Here is a 15,070-nt window from a genome sequence, read left to right as displayed (position 1 = left end):
ACAGAACGACACGCGGGCATCAGTGAGCGCTGATTTGCTCTCCGAGGCAGAGAAGGATGCTGTATTCATCGACAGCATCATTGCTGAAGGCGAAATATGGTGTTTTCTTTACGATCCTCAAACAAAGAGGCAGAGCGTCAAACGGCGGTCCACAAGCTCTCCGGCGACGAGAAAAATGGGGCGACTGAAGGCTAAAACAAAGACGATAATGATAGTTTATTTTTTCGACACCAGTGTTGTCATACACCACGAGTTCGTCCCACAAGGGCACACGGTTAATCAGGAGTTTTATATCCGGGAGCTCCAACACATGCGTGATGCACTGGGACACTTTTGCCCTGACTTATGGGCATCTGGACAATGAAGCCTGCTCCACGATAACGCGAAGCCGCACAGTGCGGTGAGGGTGACAAAATTTCAAGCCGGACAGATCATTAATGCGCTTCCCCATCCGTCATACTCGTCTAACCTCTCCTCATGCGATTTTTTCCTGTTTCGTCGTGTAAAAAGAGACCTAAAAGGTCGCTGGATGGGGAGCGTGGAGGCCAATTAAGACGTCACGACGAAGATGCTGGCAGCCCTACCAAAAAAAGCACTTCCCAACTGTTTACAAACCTTAAGAAGCGTTGGAAGCTGTGTATATACTGCAAAGAAGACTATTTCAAAGTGGATCTACTCAAATGATTGCAATGCTAAACGCATTTTTGGTAATGGACTGACTCTCGGAACTTTGCGGACAAAGGTTGTAAATAACATTCGTCATAGCCGGTTTTCGTGCAGAACAAAAAACTCGCACAATGAATACAATATTCAGCAATGCGCTATGGCAGCGCAGCATTCTGGAGTGGCTTCGGAGATGAATTGATGAGGGAGTGCGTGTTCCCTGTTGATTTCATGTGTTGTTCGGCTGAGGAGCTCCCATCTCTAAGAATCACAATCTCTGCCCTTTGGTTGATGTATACTTTGTGGGATTTTAGAAAATGAGCGGATTCTTAACGGTCCACTAAGGTGGTCGGTCATCAAACCTCTCGATGGCGTTTCCTTCTCCAGACGTCTCTGCTAGATTCGTCTCTTCCGTCTTTGACCATGTGCGATGCGGTCTTTATGTTCTAGGAGGAATTGCGCGGGAGGGAAACACTTGTGCGAAAGAAACACACACACACACACGCACACGCACACGCACGCACGCACGCACGCACACACACACACACGCGCACGCGCACACACACACACACACACACGCGCGCGCGCGCGCGCGCACGCGCACAAATATAAAGGTGCGTTGCAAATTACCTCACGGGCGCATGTTGGAACGCTGAACACTGCTTGCAAAGCGTTATCCATAGGAAGCCAGAGCGTAGTGGTGGCAAGCGCGTTACAAACAAAATGAGACGATTACGGTAGTCGGTAATGCAAAGTTTTAGTGCAACTCATCACACGTGACCTGCCAGTGCTTGCAGGTGGCCCGTTACGCTTCTAGCCACTCTACGCGATTTTCCCGTGGCCGCCACCTTCAAGCCTTTGATTGCTCCGGTTTCGCCGTGGTAGGAGGTTTCTTCTTCTGCTACTTCCAGGTGACAGGGAGACCTGAGATCTGCCAGGTGGATTGTTACGCCCACTACGTCCACTACGCCAACGCGTACTGGCAGGTAGCGTGCTACGCTGCTAGCTACCCTTCGGATCTTCCAGTGGCAGTTACCTTCCATGTAGCGCTTCGCTTTGATTTTTGGACAACCGGTTACGCCGACAACGCCGGCACCGACGATGCCGATTAAAAAAAAGCCAGTTCTTTGCCCTTCTTCTGGCATCAGACACGGTGGCCATTATGTCGTCAGAGCAATGCATGTATTCCCTTGCTGTGGACATCACGATTTGTGAGAAGCAATCAAAGACTGCGAGCAGGTCACGTAGAGAATGACACCATATCGCTGAGAACCAACCAGACCATTTTAATTTATTTATGGAATCGGTCGGTGCAACTTTATTCGGCAAGGGACCACGTAATCGCTTACCACCAGTGCCACACAAATTGAAGCATGGCGTTAACAGCTGCTCTGAAAAATACAAAAAATTACCCTGCATAGTGCTCCCCTCTTCTTAGAAGGTGGTTACTCCCAACAAGGGCTGGACGCCGCAACGTCATACTAGCACTTTTTCTCCGTAGCGCACGTATCATTGGTCTCATCGCGACAGGATGAAAAACACTTTCGTTCATAAAAGCTTAACATATATAGAGCATAGAGGGCCGTTCCTCAAGGCTCCTCATAGATGAGCATGAGACGTTGTTTGCTGCAGCACAATTTGTCTCAAACTTGCACTTCAACCGAAACTCCAATGTCCACATTGAATGCAAACTTTTGAAAATAGCAACCAAGGCAAATCCAACCCTCAATTTCAAGTGAAGTAATGAAAGAAGCGAAGGGAGGCTGTTGTGCGCATCTCCCTTCCGGAGCTGCCGCTTCGCATCCTGGGCTGGGCCTTGAATGTCGCCGCCGCCCAACAGTGTCAAGCCCTCTGGAGCAGCCAAAGAGCCCATCGCCCTTCTGCTCATGCCCCTCCCCCTTCGCTCACCCTCACCTGATCCCCTAGTGGCTCCGATACAGTTGTTACAAACCAACCTTCAAAACGCGACTTTCTTTCTCAAGAAATTTGATATATTTACAGCTGATTTCTTCGACCTCACTGGTCAACGCAGCCTTTATAAAGCTAGTCAGTTTGCGCTATGTTCAGATCCTTTAATAGAACCGACCAAGGTTTTTCTACAGTAGACTATAATGTTCGGCGCCGGAGCACAAAGACACGCGATCAAATTCCGACCATGTTGCCTGCATCTCGACAGGACCGCAATGCAAAAACATCCATACACGGTACGTTTCAATGCGCCTTAAGAAGCCCCGAGTTGTCGGAATTAATCCGGAGCCCTCCAATACGGCATCTCTCACAGTCGATCTGGAGCTTTAGGACGTTAAATCTAACATAACGTAAAATAGCTTCGGCTGTAGAACATGATTCCTTAAACCCAGACGTTTCCCTTGGAGTACAAGAAGTGTCGACTGATATTATTTGTTTAGTTGCGATCAGAACTAAAAATTTTAAGATGCTTAAAAATCATGCCCCAGGAATGAGTGACGAAAACTGAAAATGTTGCGATAGATACAATATAAATAAAGACCTCATATTATCTGAACCTTTCTTTGTGTACTTTAGAATTCCACAAAGTCTCTTTAGAGAGCATGGCCTCAAGACCAGGTGAGGTTTTCTTGCTGTGTTTTTTAAATCCTTTTGATAGACTTTTTTCTTTTGGGTAAGATAGCGTCTTTTTCACAAAAATCTTTCCTGCCGAAAAATATCGTTTTCTTTTTAGAAGGAACGTCTATTGATATAATTTTTGAAGGCCCGGTGTTGTTGCGGGTGGCCCCATGGCCTCCTGTTTAGGGTACTTTGAAACTCGCGGCCTCGCATAAAATAAAACATTAAATTGATTTCAGCGCCGGTAGTGACCCGTTGCAATCATGCGATTTATTTTTTCTTGCGATTCCCGCTGGTGTAACAGATAAAACATCTGCACGGCTTTTCATTGCGGCTTGTTCTAGCAGCTGGCGCATTTCGTGCGTCATTGCGCTGATTGAATGCAGGCAATGGTGCTCGGGGCGTCTCTCACCAATCACAGTGCAGGAAATGCGATAGTCACTTCCCGTACTCCTCTCTCATGCTCTTGGTTGGCTACATCGATACTAAGGGCGTTTCCGAATTTTTTTTTTTAATCCGAGGAAATGGTATAAAAGCGCTCTTCATACTGAGAAGTACAGCAGTGTTCCTGTAACATCATCTTCGTCTTTACTACGAATACAAAGGTAAGCGGTCGTTTTGCAAGCACTGTACTTTCGTTGGGCCCAAAGCGCTGAATACGCACTTGCGGTATTGAAAGGCAGAATAAATAGGCTTTTAAAGTGCGGATATTCTCATATGAAAGGGACGAATCCGGCTGATTTGGTGTAGTTGCATTGTTGTTCTTGAATAGTTAGAGTTAGGAGTGGCATGAAGTAGAACAGTACCATGCGTCACGTATTAGTGAAGCCCTCATCTGGCAACTATAGCGATAATATATTCCGATTTTTTACCGCAGTTTCTTTTCCTCAATCAGTCATGAACTCCAAGGCATTCTTGGTAAGCCTAGCGATCTTCGCCTTCCTCGTGGCAGGTAAGTGCATGCGACCTTCGTTGTTGTCTGTAGATTCATTCGTTATGCTCACACACAAAAAATAGAGCATGAAAACTGAGACAAGGGCTTTTCAATATCAGATGAACTGACCGCTTTAATTTTATTAAATTAATGGCGTTTAACTATGGTGGCTTTTCTTTTGATCCAAAGTTCGGAGGCGAGTGTCTGTCTCTCAGAAACAACTAAAAAAAAGCGTTTTCAACGAAACCGCTTGTAATAGCACCCCGAATGCCATCTCATATGAGTGTTCTTTGGAATTTTAATTTTGCATACTTAGACACCCAGTAAATAAGATGTCGCAGTGAATATCAAGTAGAAGTCGTCAAGCTTAGTTGATGCACGATACAATTTCAGCGGACCGCTTGCAATCTCCGTCCTCAGTTACTGAACTTTAGAACGCATCAGGCCTCAATAATATAGGCCACGAAATTGCTGCTTAAGATTCTCTGGCTATTCTCATGGCCCCTTAATCTGTTCTCATTGCAGCTGATTATTGGTATATAAAAGCGTAAACATATAGATGGCATACATTTACTTTAAAACGGTGGTTTTTGAAGTGGTCTTTGTTCTGCATTTTCAAGAGGTATACTATATGGGGCTACTAAGACCGTGTCCAAAATTTCTCCACTTCACGGCGAGGGATGCGTAGCGCAAGAAAGCCGCTCATTCATAGATAAAATAAACTGCACATATCATTCATGCACACATTTCTTTTGCTGCAAAGGAATCTCTGCCTGCAAAGAAGAGCGCAGTGAGTCCGGAAGATGTGGCGACCACGGCCGCAGGGACCAGGGGACTCGCGAGTCTCGCCAGGACAACGCTGCGTCCAGTGGAGCATCAGCCCGTTGCGATGGCCACTCTGGTCGCTGCGACGGCTAGGGGGCGACAACCTTCTTCGGCGAAGCAGCGCTGTGGGATAGCTGCGTTTCTAGGCCATCCCTGTCCCACGTCACGTATCTTTACCCATGGATTGAATGGAGAAAAGCACTGCATTACAAAAATGGATTGCTGCACTCAAATAAAAAAAGATATTTCACCAGTTCATCGTTTTGATATTTTTAACCATCCTCTCGAAGGATTCCTTTTACGACGATGGCGCCTTTAGGAATCCACATTAACGGTTGTTTAAGGGTGAGAACTACCGCTCTTAGGTCCGCTAAAGTCACCCTCCAAAGGGTGATATGAAACTAATTATATCGTTCCGTAATGCGGTCTCGCAAAGTACCTTTTACAAAATCACCATAGATGGCAGCGTCTTTGCCAAAAAAGCCGGGCAACAGTGGTTTGTTTCTTAGCAACTTAGCGAAGCGATTATGGCAGCCCTTAAGCTTAGAATCTGTGTAAAATAAGGTGAACCCTTGTCCTCACGTTTTGACAACTTTCCGTGTTTACGGTTGCCCTGAAGACTCTTTTATACGGTTCAGAAGCAAAAACCAAAAACAAACGCCGCATAATGAGATTCTCGCCGCATCTGTTCGCGCCTTAAGTTTTCAAAAAGCGCAACCACAAATAACCTTCAAGCTACCTTCCCACAATTTTTACGCTTGGAGCGCACATTGCTTTGTGCGAGATCGCATTGAGGAGTAAAATACCACTTCAAAAGGCACATTCTATAAAGATGCTTATGGCGAGCACATAACAGATTGAGCCGACTGTCAAATATTTTCATTCACACTTAGGGGGTCCGCTTGAACATTACACTCAAAACAAAGCGACCTGCGCTTTAAATCAAATATAGTCTTCAAGCTCCAAGCTTCGTCTAGTGGAGGTGATTAATTATTACTTTGGGACGGCAAAACAACATCCGGTGTGCCTTTTATTCTTTCAAAGCTAGGCACACATCTGAGAACGTTGTAACACTATAATTTATCTGCGACTTCTGGGTATTTCTAACATTAAGAGAGCATAAATACAAGACATACGGTTTAATGAGTGACACACTTCGTTGTTGCTGAAATAAAAGAAACGTTAAAAACCGCTCTCTTGTGTAATGTGCTATCGCTAGCAGTAAATAACAGACATGATTTTTTTAGTCGGTTCCAGTGGAGATTAGTCGCTGATATCCTAGAAAACTCTTCCAGGGAGTGCGCGCAGATACATTGCGGGGGTACAAAAAAAATACTTAAAAGATATACTCTGCGACGGTACTTATGTCGTGGGTGAAATGTGTAAAGTGTGTTCATCACATTGTGCAAACTGTACCCAGAAGATGTAAGAACTAGTTTAGTTCAGATTATTGCAGGAAACACCGTGGTTTGACAACTCTCATCTTAGTTTACAAAATCATGAGAAAATGGCGACTTTTCGAGCATCTCGAATCAAATATATAAAGAGTGGTCATTTTATGTCGCCGCTTAGTAGGATTGTTTCCACTTGGTGTGCCCAAGACCATCCAGCACATGCCCATCGCCGAAATAAGTCGAGAACGCAGCAACGCACTTAACTTTGTGCTCAGCGCCGTTCAGCGATAGGCCTGATGATAAGAACTCTTGAATCCTGCTTTGCCTTTTTCAACCACCTCCGAAGTTAGTCGTCGCTGACTGCACTAATGCCGCAGCACGCGCCCATTACGTAATAGTAGATTATGAGCCCCGAAACTGATATCAGTAACGAATGACTGCCAAAGTTCTCAACTTCTAAACTCAGAATGGCCGTGCCAATGCCTCCTGTACGCGTTTGGTACAGTGGAACAGTTTTGTTCCCCACAAGGGGGAACCAGAGCATGTGTGCGGCTCACGACGTGTTCATGTTCAGGAGAAGGCAGGTCACTCTTTCAATATGTTGACAGCAGGATGTGGCGAGCTGGCCGAATATCAGTCCCATTGTCTTTCCTTTTCGGGATGTCTCCAACAGGTTCCCCGTGAGGTGAACACGGAGGAGCGAAGCTGCCAGCTGACTGAACCCGCAGCGATTAGCCGTTGATGTGTGCGTTTTAACCCCGTAAATTTCTGTTACCTAATAATTTTGGGAAGGTGGTCGTGATTTCTTCACTCGAATTTAATGTCATCGCTTAGGCTGATAGTTCGCGGTGAGTTGCGCAGGTGGTGACGTCCACAGCGCGCACCGAAACCGTAAAATATTAATTATCGAGCAGGTGTCATGAAAACCCGTACTGAAAAAGCCCTATTATGAAATGACCCCGTACACGTTTTGCCATACAAATATGTAGCTTTTCGATAAATGTCTTAGGAAGTGTACGAAAATTAATCACATCATATCATACCTGTGTACTATATATATATATATATATATATATATATATATATATATATATATATATATATATATATATATATATATATATATATATATATATATATATATATATATATATATATATATATATATATGATATTTTGTGGTAAAGCTTCGATAAGATAATTGCATCACACTGCTTTTTTCTTCAGCAGGGACATTTTCATTTGTCGTTTACACTGAAAGACTTACCAACTGTTTTTAAGAATTTCTCAGGTGGAATAGCATTAGAAAAAAGGTAGTAATTTTTTCCAAAGCACCTATGTAAGTATAGCCTTGTCGTTATGAAGGAAAGCTGAACAGCTACACGGAAACTTCGCATATGAACAAAACTTTGCCCGTATCTGGGAGTCGTATTCGGCACCACCACTTGCCCAAAGCAGGCAATCGACAAGCTAAGCTAATCAGGACACCTAGCCGATGACGCATATGATTAACAACTTCAAGTGAATCTTTTCATTTAAATGTTTTGAGCCCGGGTGCCGTAACATCGAGAAACATTTCAAATACCGCCCACAAGCTAGGGAGCAAAGCAACATAGCTTTCACGCAAACTTTTTACTTGAAGGAGCAATAGTGGGAAAAGTTATATTACAAAATGAAAGATATCGTTCTGTAAACTGCATGACGAAAGCTAACTAATTTATATGGCAGCAACACCAATTTTGATGTACGTTGACGCAGCCATGTAAGCCTGTTTCTATTTTCAGCGATGTGCAATATCTCCATGCTACTAGTGTATATAACACGCTGAAATCCTTTGCCAATTAGTAATATAAAATATTGGACAAATTCGAATTATTTGTTCTGTTTCTCGATCAAAACTACGGAAATATTGTATATATGTGGTTCAGGGGCATACTCAAATTTTAATAATTAACAGTGAGCACTGGTTCAACTGCCGATGAAAATACTTTGGAATGCACTCAATTGTCATTTTTCTTAATGTTAGTTAAACTGATTATGCAAATTAACTCCCTTTTCACTCTCGTCTGTGTGTATTTCAGAATATAAGGAATATTTTCTGAACACAATTTAGCAATGCAGAGGGCATTACAGACTGCGCGTGGCACGTACAGTCACACAGGATTGTTCTACGGAAGTTTGTTCCGTGCAGTTGACATATTCGGAAACTTTTTCGCTGCAGGCAACGAGGCAAATCTTCCTCGAGGTACATTACCTAAAGGCTAGTTATATACCTTTAATGCTGATGCGTGCAGATGGCTCAGTCTTCAGCTTACAACAACCCCTCCTTGAGTAAAGAAAAATAGCTTGTGTTATGGCGCTCTTTCGCCAATGCTGCCCTTCTGGCAAAAAAACGAATATCATCATCAATGTTTGGAGGTCTCAGAAAGCTCTACTTTTAATACTTCTTCATGTTCTTTCTTTGCTACAAGGCATCTTGAAATAACTTTTAATACGAATACGACACCCTCCCTCCCATATTCCCTGCTACAACTACAGCGTAGTGTTGCGTCATATCCAACCATCTGAGCACATACCGCTTCTTGCTCATTTTTATTCGAGACAGACGCATATCTATAAGTGCCCTTATTTAGAATAGCGAGCTCTTTTGCTGGGACTTTAGAACTAATGGAGACCAGGTTGCTCAACGTGCCACAAAGATGCGATCATTGCCCCGCCGCGGTGGCTCAGTGGTCAGGGCGCTCGACTACTGATCCGGAGTTCTCCGGTTCGAACCCGACCGCGGCGGCTGCATTTTTATGGAGGAAAAACGCTAAGGCGCCCGTGTGCTGTGCGATGTCAGTGCACGTTAAAGATCCCCAGGTGGTCGAAATTATTCCGGAGCCCTCCACTACGGCACCTATTCTTCCTTTCTTTCACTCCCTCCTTTATCCCTTCCCTTACATCGTGGTTCAGGTGTCCAAAGATATATGAGACAGATACTGCGGCATTTCCTTTCCCCAAAAACCAATTATTATTATTATTATTCTACAATGGCCTGCACCCCAGGCCCAATTCGCTGCTATCACAGTGGCAAAGTGTATTCGGTGTAAGGTGACAATGCGCCAGTGTTTTCGATACTTTATAAAGCATTCTGCGATAATAATGATTGTGTTCAATGCTTCTAAATGCGGCATAGTATTGCAAAACAAGCAAGTTTATGGGCATCACTTCAATGCCCTCCCTTCAGCTCCAGCTTTCTGTTGCACCCTGCCTTTAAAGTGTCTAAACTGGACCATCGACTCCATTTCACATGTCACAGCACGTTCTTTATTCGTTTCTATGCTCGCAAACAGCCAAATAGTAATTTACAATGGATGAGGTGGCGTATGTTAGGCAGCCTTTTAACGACATCGCTTAGAAAGTGTCTCCCTGATTATATTTATTTGCCATTAAAATAAAGTGAAGGATCCCAGGGCACTTCCACCAAAAATATTTTCTAGCTGTGGCCAATTGACGGTCGACCTTTCCTCTCGCAGCCGTCTCCTCCTCGTAAACTATTTCATTTTATACGAAAGGGGCGGCATTATTTGCTTATTTTTTGGTACATCGTCTGGCATGTATATTTGATTAAAATCTCTTTAGGTTATCTGAGCACTTGCTATTGCATTTTAGTCGTCAGGGGAAGAAAAATATAGTGTGTAAAACTCTGTGCTCAGAAGCACTGTAGTCTTTTTGTGCCTTTCAATATCATTTCACAACGCTTGTCTACAGCGTTTCCTCCTAGTTCCATCAGCATACAAAGGAAATTTGATGCGTCAGCATCAACTGAAGTCCACTCCTGAACAGCATCCGTACTGCTCATTCACAAACCATTCCTATTAACAAGCGCCGAAATAAGCATAACTTTGCTACTACATTAGATTATGATGACGTGACGTGGCTGGTGACAGGGATGATGGCGCGTTTATTACCACTTTATTGAGTGACCGAAACGCTCAATGGTGATGCAATCTGTGAGGTGTCACGTGATCTGTTACACCACTAACGCCCCTCAGCTGGCAGGCAAGTCATTAACATCTCAGCCGTAAGAAAATTACCCCTCCAAGAAGCCCATCTTGGCTGAGAAGATAACTATCTCATTAGGCTAATTATTCAGGCAAACACTCAGCAGCAAAACAAGCAAACACACCCAGCAGAGGCATTTTCAGCGACCAAAACACCTGAAGAATACCTGAGTGCCGATACCAATATCTAGAACGTTGGGTCAAAAAATTTATATTTAGAAACCTAAAGAGATGTTCAACAGCCTCTTAAGAGAATAGCAGTTAACCATAAGTAACAAAGAGTGGCAAATGGTAACTTAGGGTTAGGTAGCGACCACAGACCCGAACCACGAGAGTGGAAAAACTAGGATAATAAAAATAGAGCGGAGTGCATTCGCTTCCGACTTTAAGATCATGGATAGCATTTTAACAGTATTTATCAAGAGCATATAACAGTTTTACCTAACAGTTCTCACCTATGGGGAAGAAACGTGGAGGATAAAAAAGGGGGCGCGCATTTGAATTCAGGATAACGGAACAAGATTTCGAAAGAAAAATTGCAGGTGTACCGCTAAGAGACATGAAGATGCCACCACCGAAGGCATATGCCGCGGTGGCTCAGCAGTTAGGGCGCTCATCTACAAAGCCGGAGTTCGCGGGTTCGAACCCAACCGCGGCGGCCACATTTCGATGGAGGCGACACGAAAAGGCGCCCGTGCGCTGCGCGATGTCTATGAGCGTCAAACATCCACAGATGATCGAAATCATACCGGAGCCCTTCACTACGGCACCTCTTGCCCTCTTTCTTCTTTCACTTCCACCTTTATCTCATCTCTTGTTCCACGATTAGGGTGTCGACCGAGATATGAAACAATTCCTGCGCCAATTTCTTTCCACAAACACAATCTTCACCAAAGGAGACAGTTTGAGCAAGAAATGGGTGTTAATAACTTCCAATTCGAAATCAAGAAGAATAAATAGTCACGAGTAGAGCATTCAATGCGAAGTCAGTGGAACAAATGGTCGTTACTGCCAACGGAGTGGATTCTGAGCGAAGGCAAGACAAGTAGCAAGAGGAAGAGAGTCACTTTGGAGGATGAGATTAAGAAATTTGCCAGGACACAGTGGCCACAGAAGTGCGTTCATTGGAGAGGCATGGAAAACGCCTTTGTTCAGCAGTGGGTGAAATTAGACTAAAAGCGATGACGCGCTTTTTGCAAACCACTACATCTTTGCTTTAATGCATGCCTTTCTCAACAGCGAGATAGACTACAATGCTTGTTTTCTAACAAAAACGCTATGTTTTCTAACAAAAAAACACCTAATTGAGACCGCAAACCTCCACAAATAATTGCAAAACCCTGGTTGAGGTGGTTGTATGAAGGCAAACATGTGTGCCCGCCAGCGCGTTTCATACCAGGTGCATATTATCGCTTTTGAATGTTATCCTGTCGGCTATCATTTTTAATTCTTATACTTGGTTCCACATAAATAACTTTCATTTTTCCGCATATATTGGACATTGAAATGTGCTCCGCATATTCTACCAGCAAGGAAACTAGCGCCAGCTTTTGTATGCTGAACAAGAACGTGTGCTGCGTCAGTGTATATTCGGTAAGTTTAACTTATTGTACGGAAGTGTCCAGTCTTCGTTTTTTTTCTTCGTACGGTTGTGTTATACAGGGTTCCAGTTACTTCATGAGGTGTTTCATGTAAGCCAGAGCCACTGCTCACGTCACCTACAATCTGCAAGGTGAAGAGAAGAAATTTGCAACGCCTCCTCAGCTAGAGCACTAACTGAAGAGGCGTTTGTTCGGTGGTGTTTCACATAGCCACTGTGTCGCAGCCGCCTGCGTTCGTCGACGCCGCCGGTGCCGTCGCGCCTACACCAGCCACATTACCCGCTGACACCAAGACCTGCAGCCCGGCACCAGCGTCGCAGATTGCGCCTCAGGCTGACGATTCGTCGGCAGACATTGACTTCATGGCGTCCCCGGTAGACGACACTCCATCCCCGGAAATCGGCTGGAGCACCATCGGTGCCAGCCGTAAGCCTGCTTCCGCCGCCCGACCCCGCTCCGAGCTCATCACTGTTGCCATAAAACTCCCTCCTGGTACCCTCAATCCTAAGCTGCCTCTCTACGACGTGCTCGCCGCAGTCACCTCCGCTGCGCAACTTTCCTCCAAGAACAGTGCAGACATCACCCTTCAGGCCAAGCCAGCCCAAAGCCTTGTGTTTTTAAAAACTCATTCTCCTCTCACCGCCCACCTCCTACTTTCTATCACGCACCTTCACCTTCACGGTAAGCCTGTCAGCATCAAAACTTATTCCCCCATCCTTCCATCTCATGCCTCGGCGTCATCCATAACGCCGGTGGCCACTTCAATCCTGATGAGCTCATGCATGATCTAGAATCTTTCAAAACAGATATTCTCGCTGCTCGCATGATGGGATCCACTCAATCAGTGCTCATAACGTTCGCTGGTACCGTCATCCCTCACTTTGTATATTTCAAACGCGTTGCCTTCCGGTGCCGTCCTCATAAACCTAGGCCTCCCACCTGCACCCGTTGTCTCACTCTAGGCCACCGCGCCCACCAATGCCCCCAGCACAGCGTTCCGGCAAAGTGCCGTCGCTGTGCTGCTCCTCTACCCGCTGACCCTTCCGCTCATGTGTGTGCCCAGCCCTGGTGCGTTCATTGCCAGGTGAACACCTACCCCTCCCTCGACCCCACTTGCCCCTTCCTCCTTGCTAAATAACGCGAGTGTGCTAAAGCTGCATACCTCCGACGCCTAGCTTTGCGCCGGGCCACTCAACCCACCACCCCCTCCTCCTCCTCCTCCTCCTCTAATCATGAATATCCATCAGCTCCGATCACGTCACCACTAGGCTCCTTCGCCGCCATAGTTAAAGGATCCTCGGTGCCAGCGTCCCTCTCTTCCACTACACCACCCTCTCCATCCTTGACTGACGCGAGCCGCTCCTTCGACCTCCGGCTCGCAATGCTGGAACGCCAGCAGCGAGAGCAGAAGCGCATTTCCCACGATCTACAACAGCAGATACATGCCTTGACTCAAACCCTCCAGACAACCACCTCCTCACTTACCTCCCGGCTTAGCAAGCTAAATGAGCACCTTGCCACGTTCCCCACTCCCTCCTCCAGCGCTCAGGTCGCCCCTTTGGCTGACCATGTCGAAACCACCACACAGGCACATCACACTCGCTTGGTTCAGCTGGAAACTTCGGTTCTCCAGATTCTTACCACCCTCCAAGCACAATCAAATCAATTGGAATCTTTCACATCTATGCTCCAATCCGTCCATGAGTCACTGCCCCCGGCAAAAAAGAAGGAACGCGTACCATCGCGTTCCTCTCCACTCTCATAATGGCGTTTGGCGAGGACCTCGAAATTGTGCAGTGGAACTGCCGAAATCTTTGCCACAATAAGAACCCCTCCACCAGTATCTACTCACCCGCCCGTCTCTGCCTCATTTTCTCCTTCTCCAGGAGACCCGGACGGCCCGCAATGTCCCAGGCTACCGCGCCTACCATGCCACTACGGCCACACCACTTGCGTCTATTTATGTACGCAGTGACGTGCTCGTAGAGCAAATTGACATCCCCTCCATCCTCCTTAAATATTTTGTTTGTGTGGTTTATTACCACCCTTCTTCCCGCATCTCACTCGTCCTTTTGTCTTTTTACAACCCCCCTGTCACTTCCTCTTTATTCTCTGCTCTGGGCAAATTCCTTCACTCTCTTCCTTCTACCTCCCATCTCCTCTTTGGTGGTGACTTTAATGCCCCTCACACACTCTGGGGCTACCCACAAACCCTCAAACCCGGCCGCCTCCTGCATTGTCTGGCCCAGGAACGCCACCTCACCCTTCTTAATACTCCTGGCTCTCCTACTCGAGCGGGCATTGCCTCACAACGCCCCACGACACCCGAACTTACTTTCTCTCGGGGTTCACTTTCTTTTCACTGGCAGGTGACAGCCGAAACTCTTCTAAGTGACCGCTTTCTCATCCATATCACCACCTCTCTTTCCCACATCCCTCGCTGTCATCCGGTTATTCACATTGACTGGCATGCTTTTCGCACTAATCTCGCCTCCTACTCCTTTCAATCCTACGACGACTGGACGTCGCGCATCTCTGCAGCGATCACGTCCAGTAGCCGTCGCGTTCGCTCTCGTTACCCAATCTAAGACCCAGATCCTCACCTTATCCTTTTGTGGCGTCGCCGTAAACGTCTTCAACGCTTCTTTCGCTCCCAACCACACAATGCTCAACTTTCCTCCCGGATCAGTGCTCTGCGGGCTGAGATAGTCGCCCACTGCGCCTCCCTCGAGCACTCTCGTTGGAGTGCTCTTTGTGATGGCCTTGATTCTGCATTGCACTCGCGATCCGCATGGTCTCTCTTTAAATCCCTCCTTGGCACTAAGCCTGCCCTTGCTCCCACTCTAGCTAAAGCCCTCACTCAGGGGACTCCCTCCGAAGTTTCTGATCAACTCGCCTCTCTCTACCTCCCACCCCCTCTGGCACCCTCCTACCCGGTGTACTCAGGTGGACCTAACCCCGATCTGGACGAATGCTTCACTCTCCGGGAGCTCGAATCTGCTCTGGCTGCTAATGCTACAC

At 46.2% G+C, this 15,070-nt stretch overlaps 1 long non-coding RNA gene across 1 annotated transcript; it reads left to right on the top strand.

The window, feature by feature from the left end:
- The first annotated feature begins 3,807 nt into the window (after positions 1-3,807).
- LOC144118941 (uncharacterized) lies at positions 3,808-5,253 on the top strand. Its single transcript, XR_013312201.1, has 3 exons — positions 3,808-3,854; positions 4,127-4,201; positions 4,947-5,253. It is a non-coding gene; the product is annotated as an uncharacterized LOC144118941 (long non-coding RNA).
- The last annotated feature ends 9,817 nt before the right edge of the window (positions 5,254-15,070 follow it).

The sequence above is a fragment of the Amblyomma americanum genome, chromosome 2, assembly GCF_052857255.1.
Source record: "Amblyomma americanum isolate KBUSLIRL-KWMA chromosome 2, ASM5285725v1, whole genome shotgun sequence".
NCBI classification, from domain to species: domain Eukaryota; kingdom Metazoa; phylum Arthropoda; class Arachnida; order Ixodida; family Ixodidae; genus Amblyomma; species Amblyomma americanum.
Note: the sequence above shows the minus strand (reverse complement) of the source record. Positions and strands in the feature narration are given on the sequence as shown.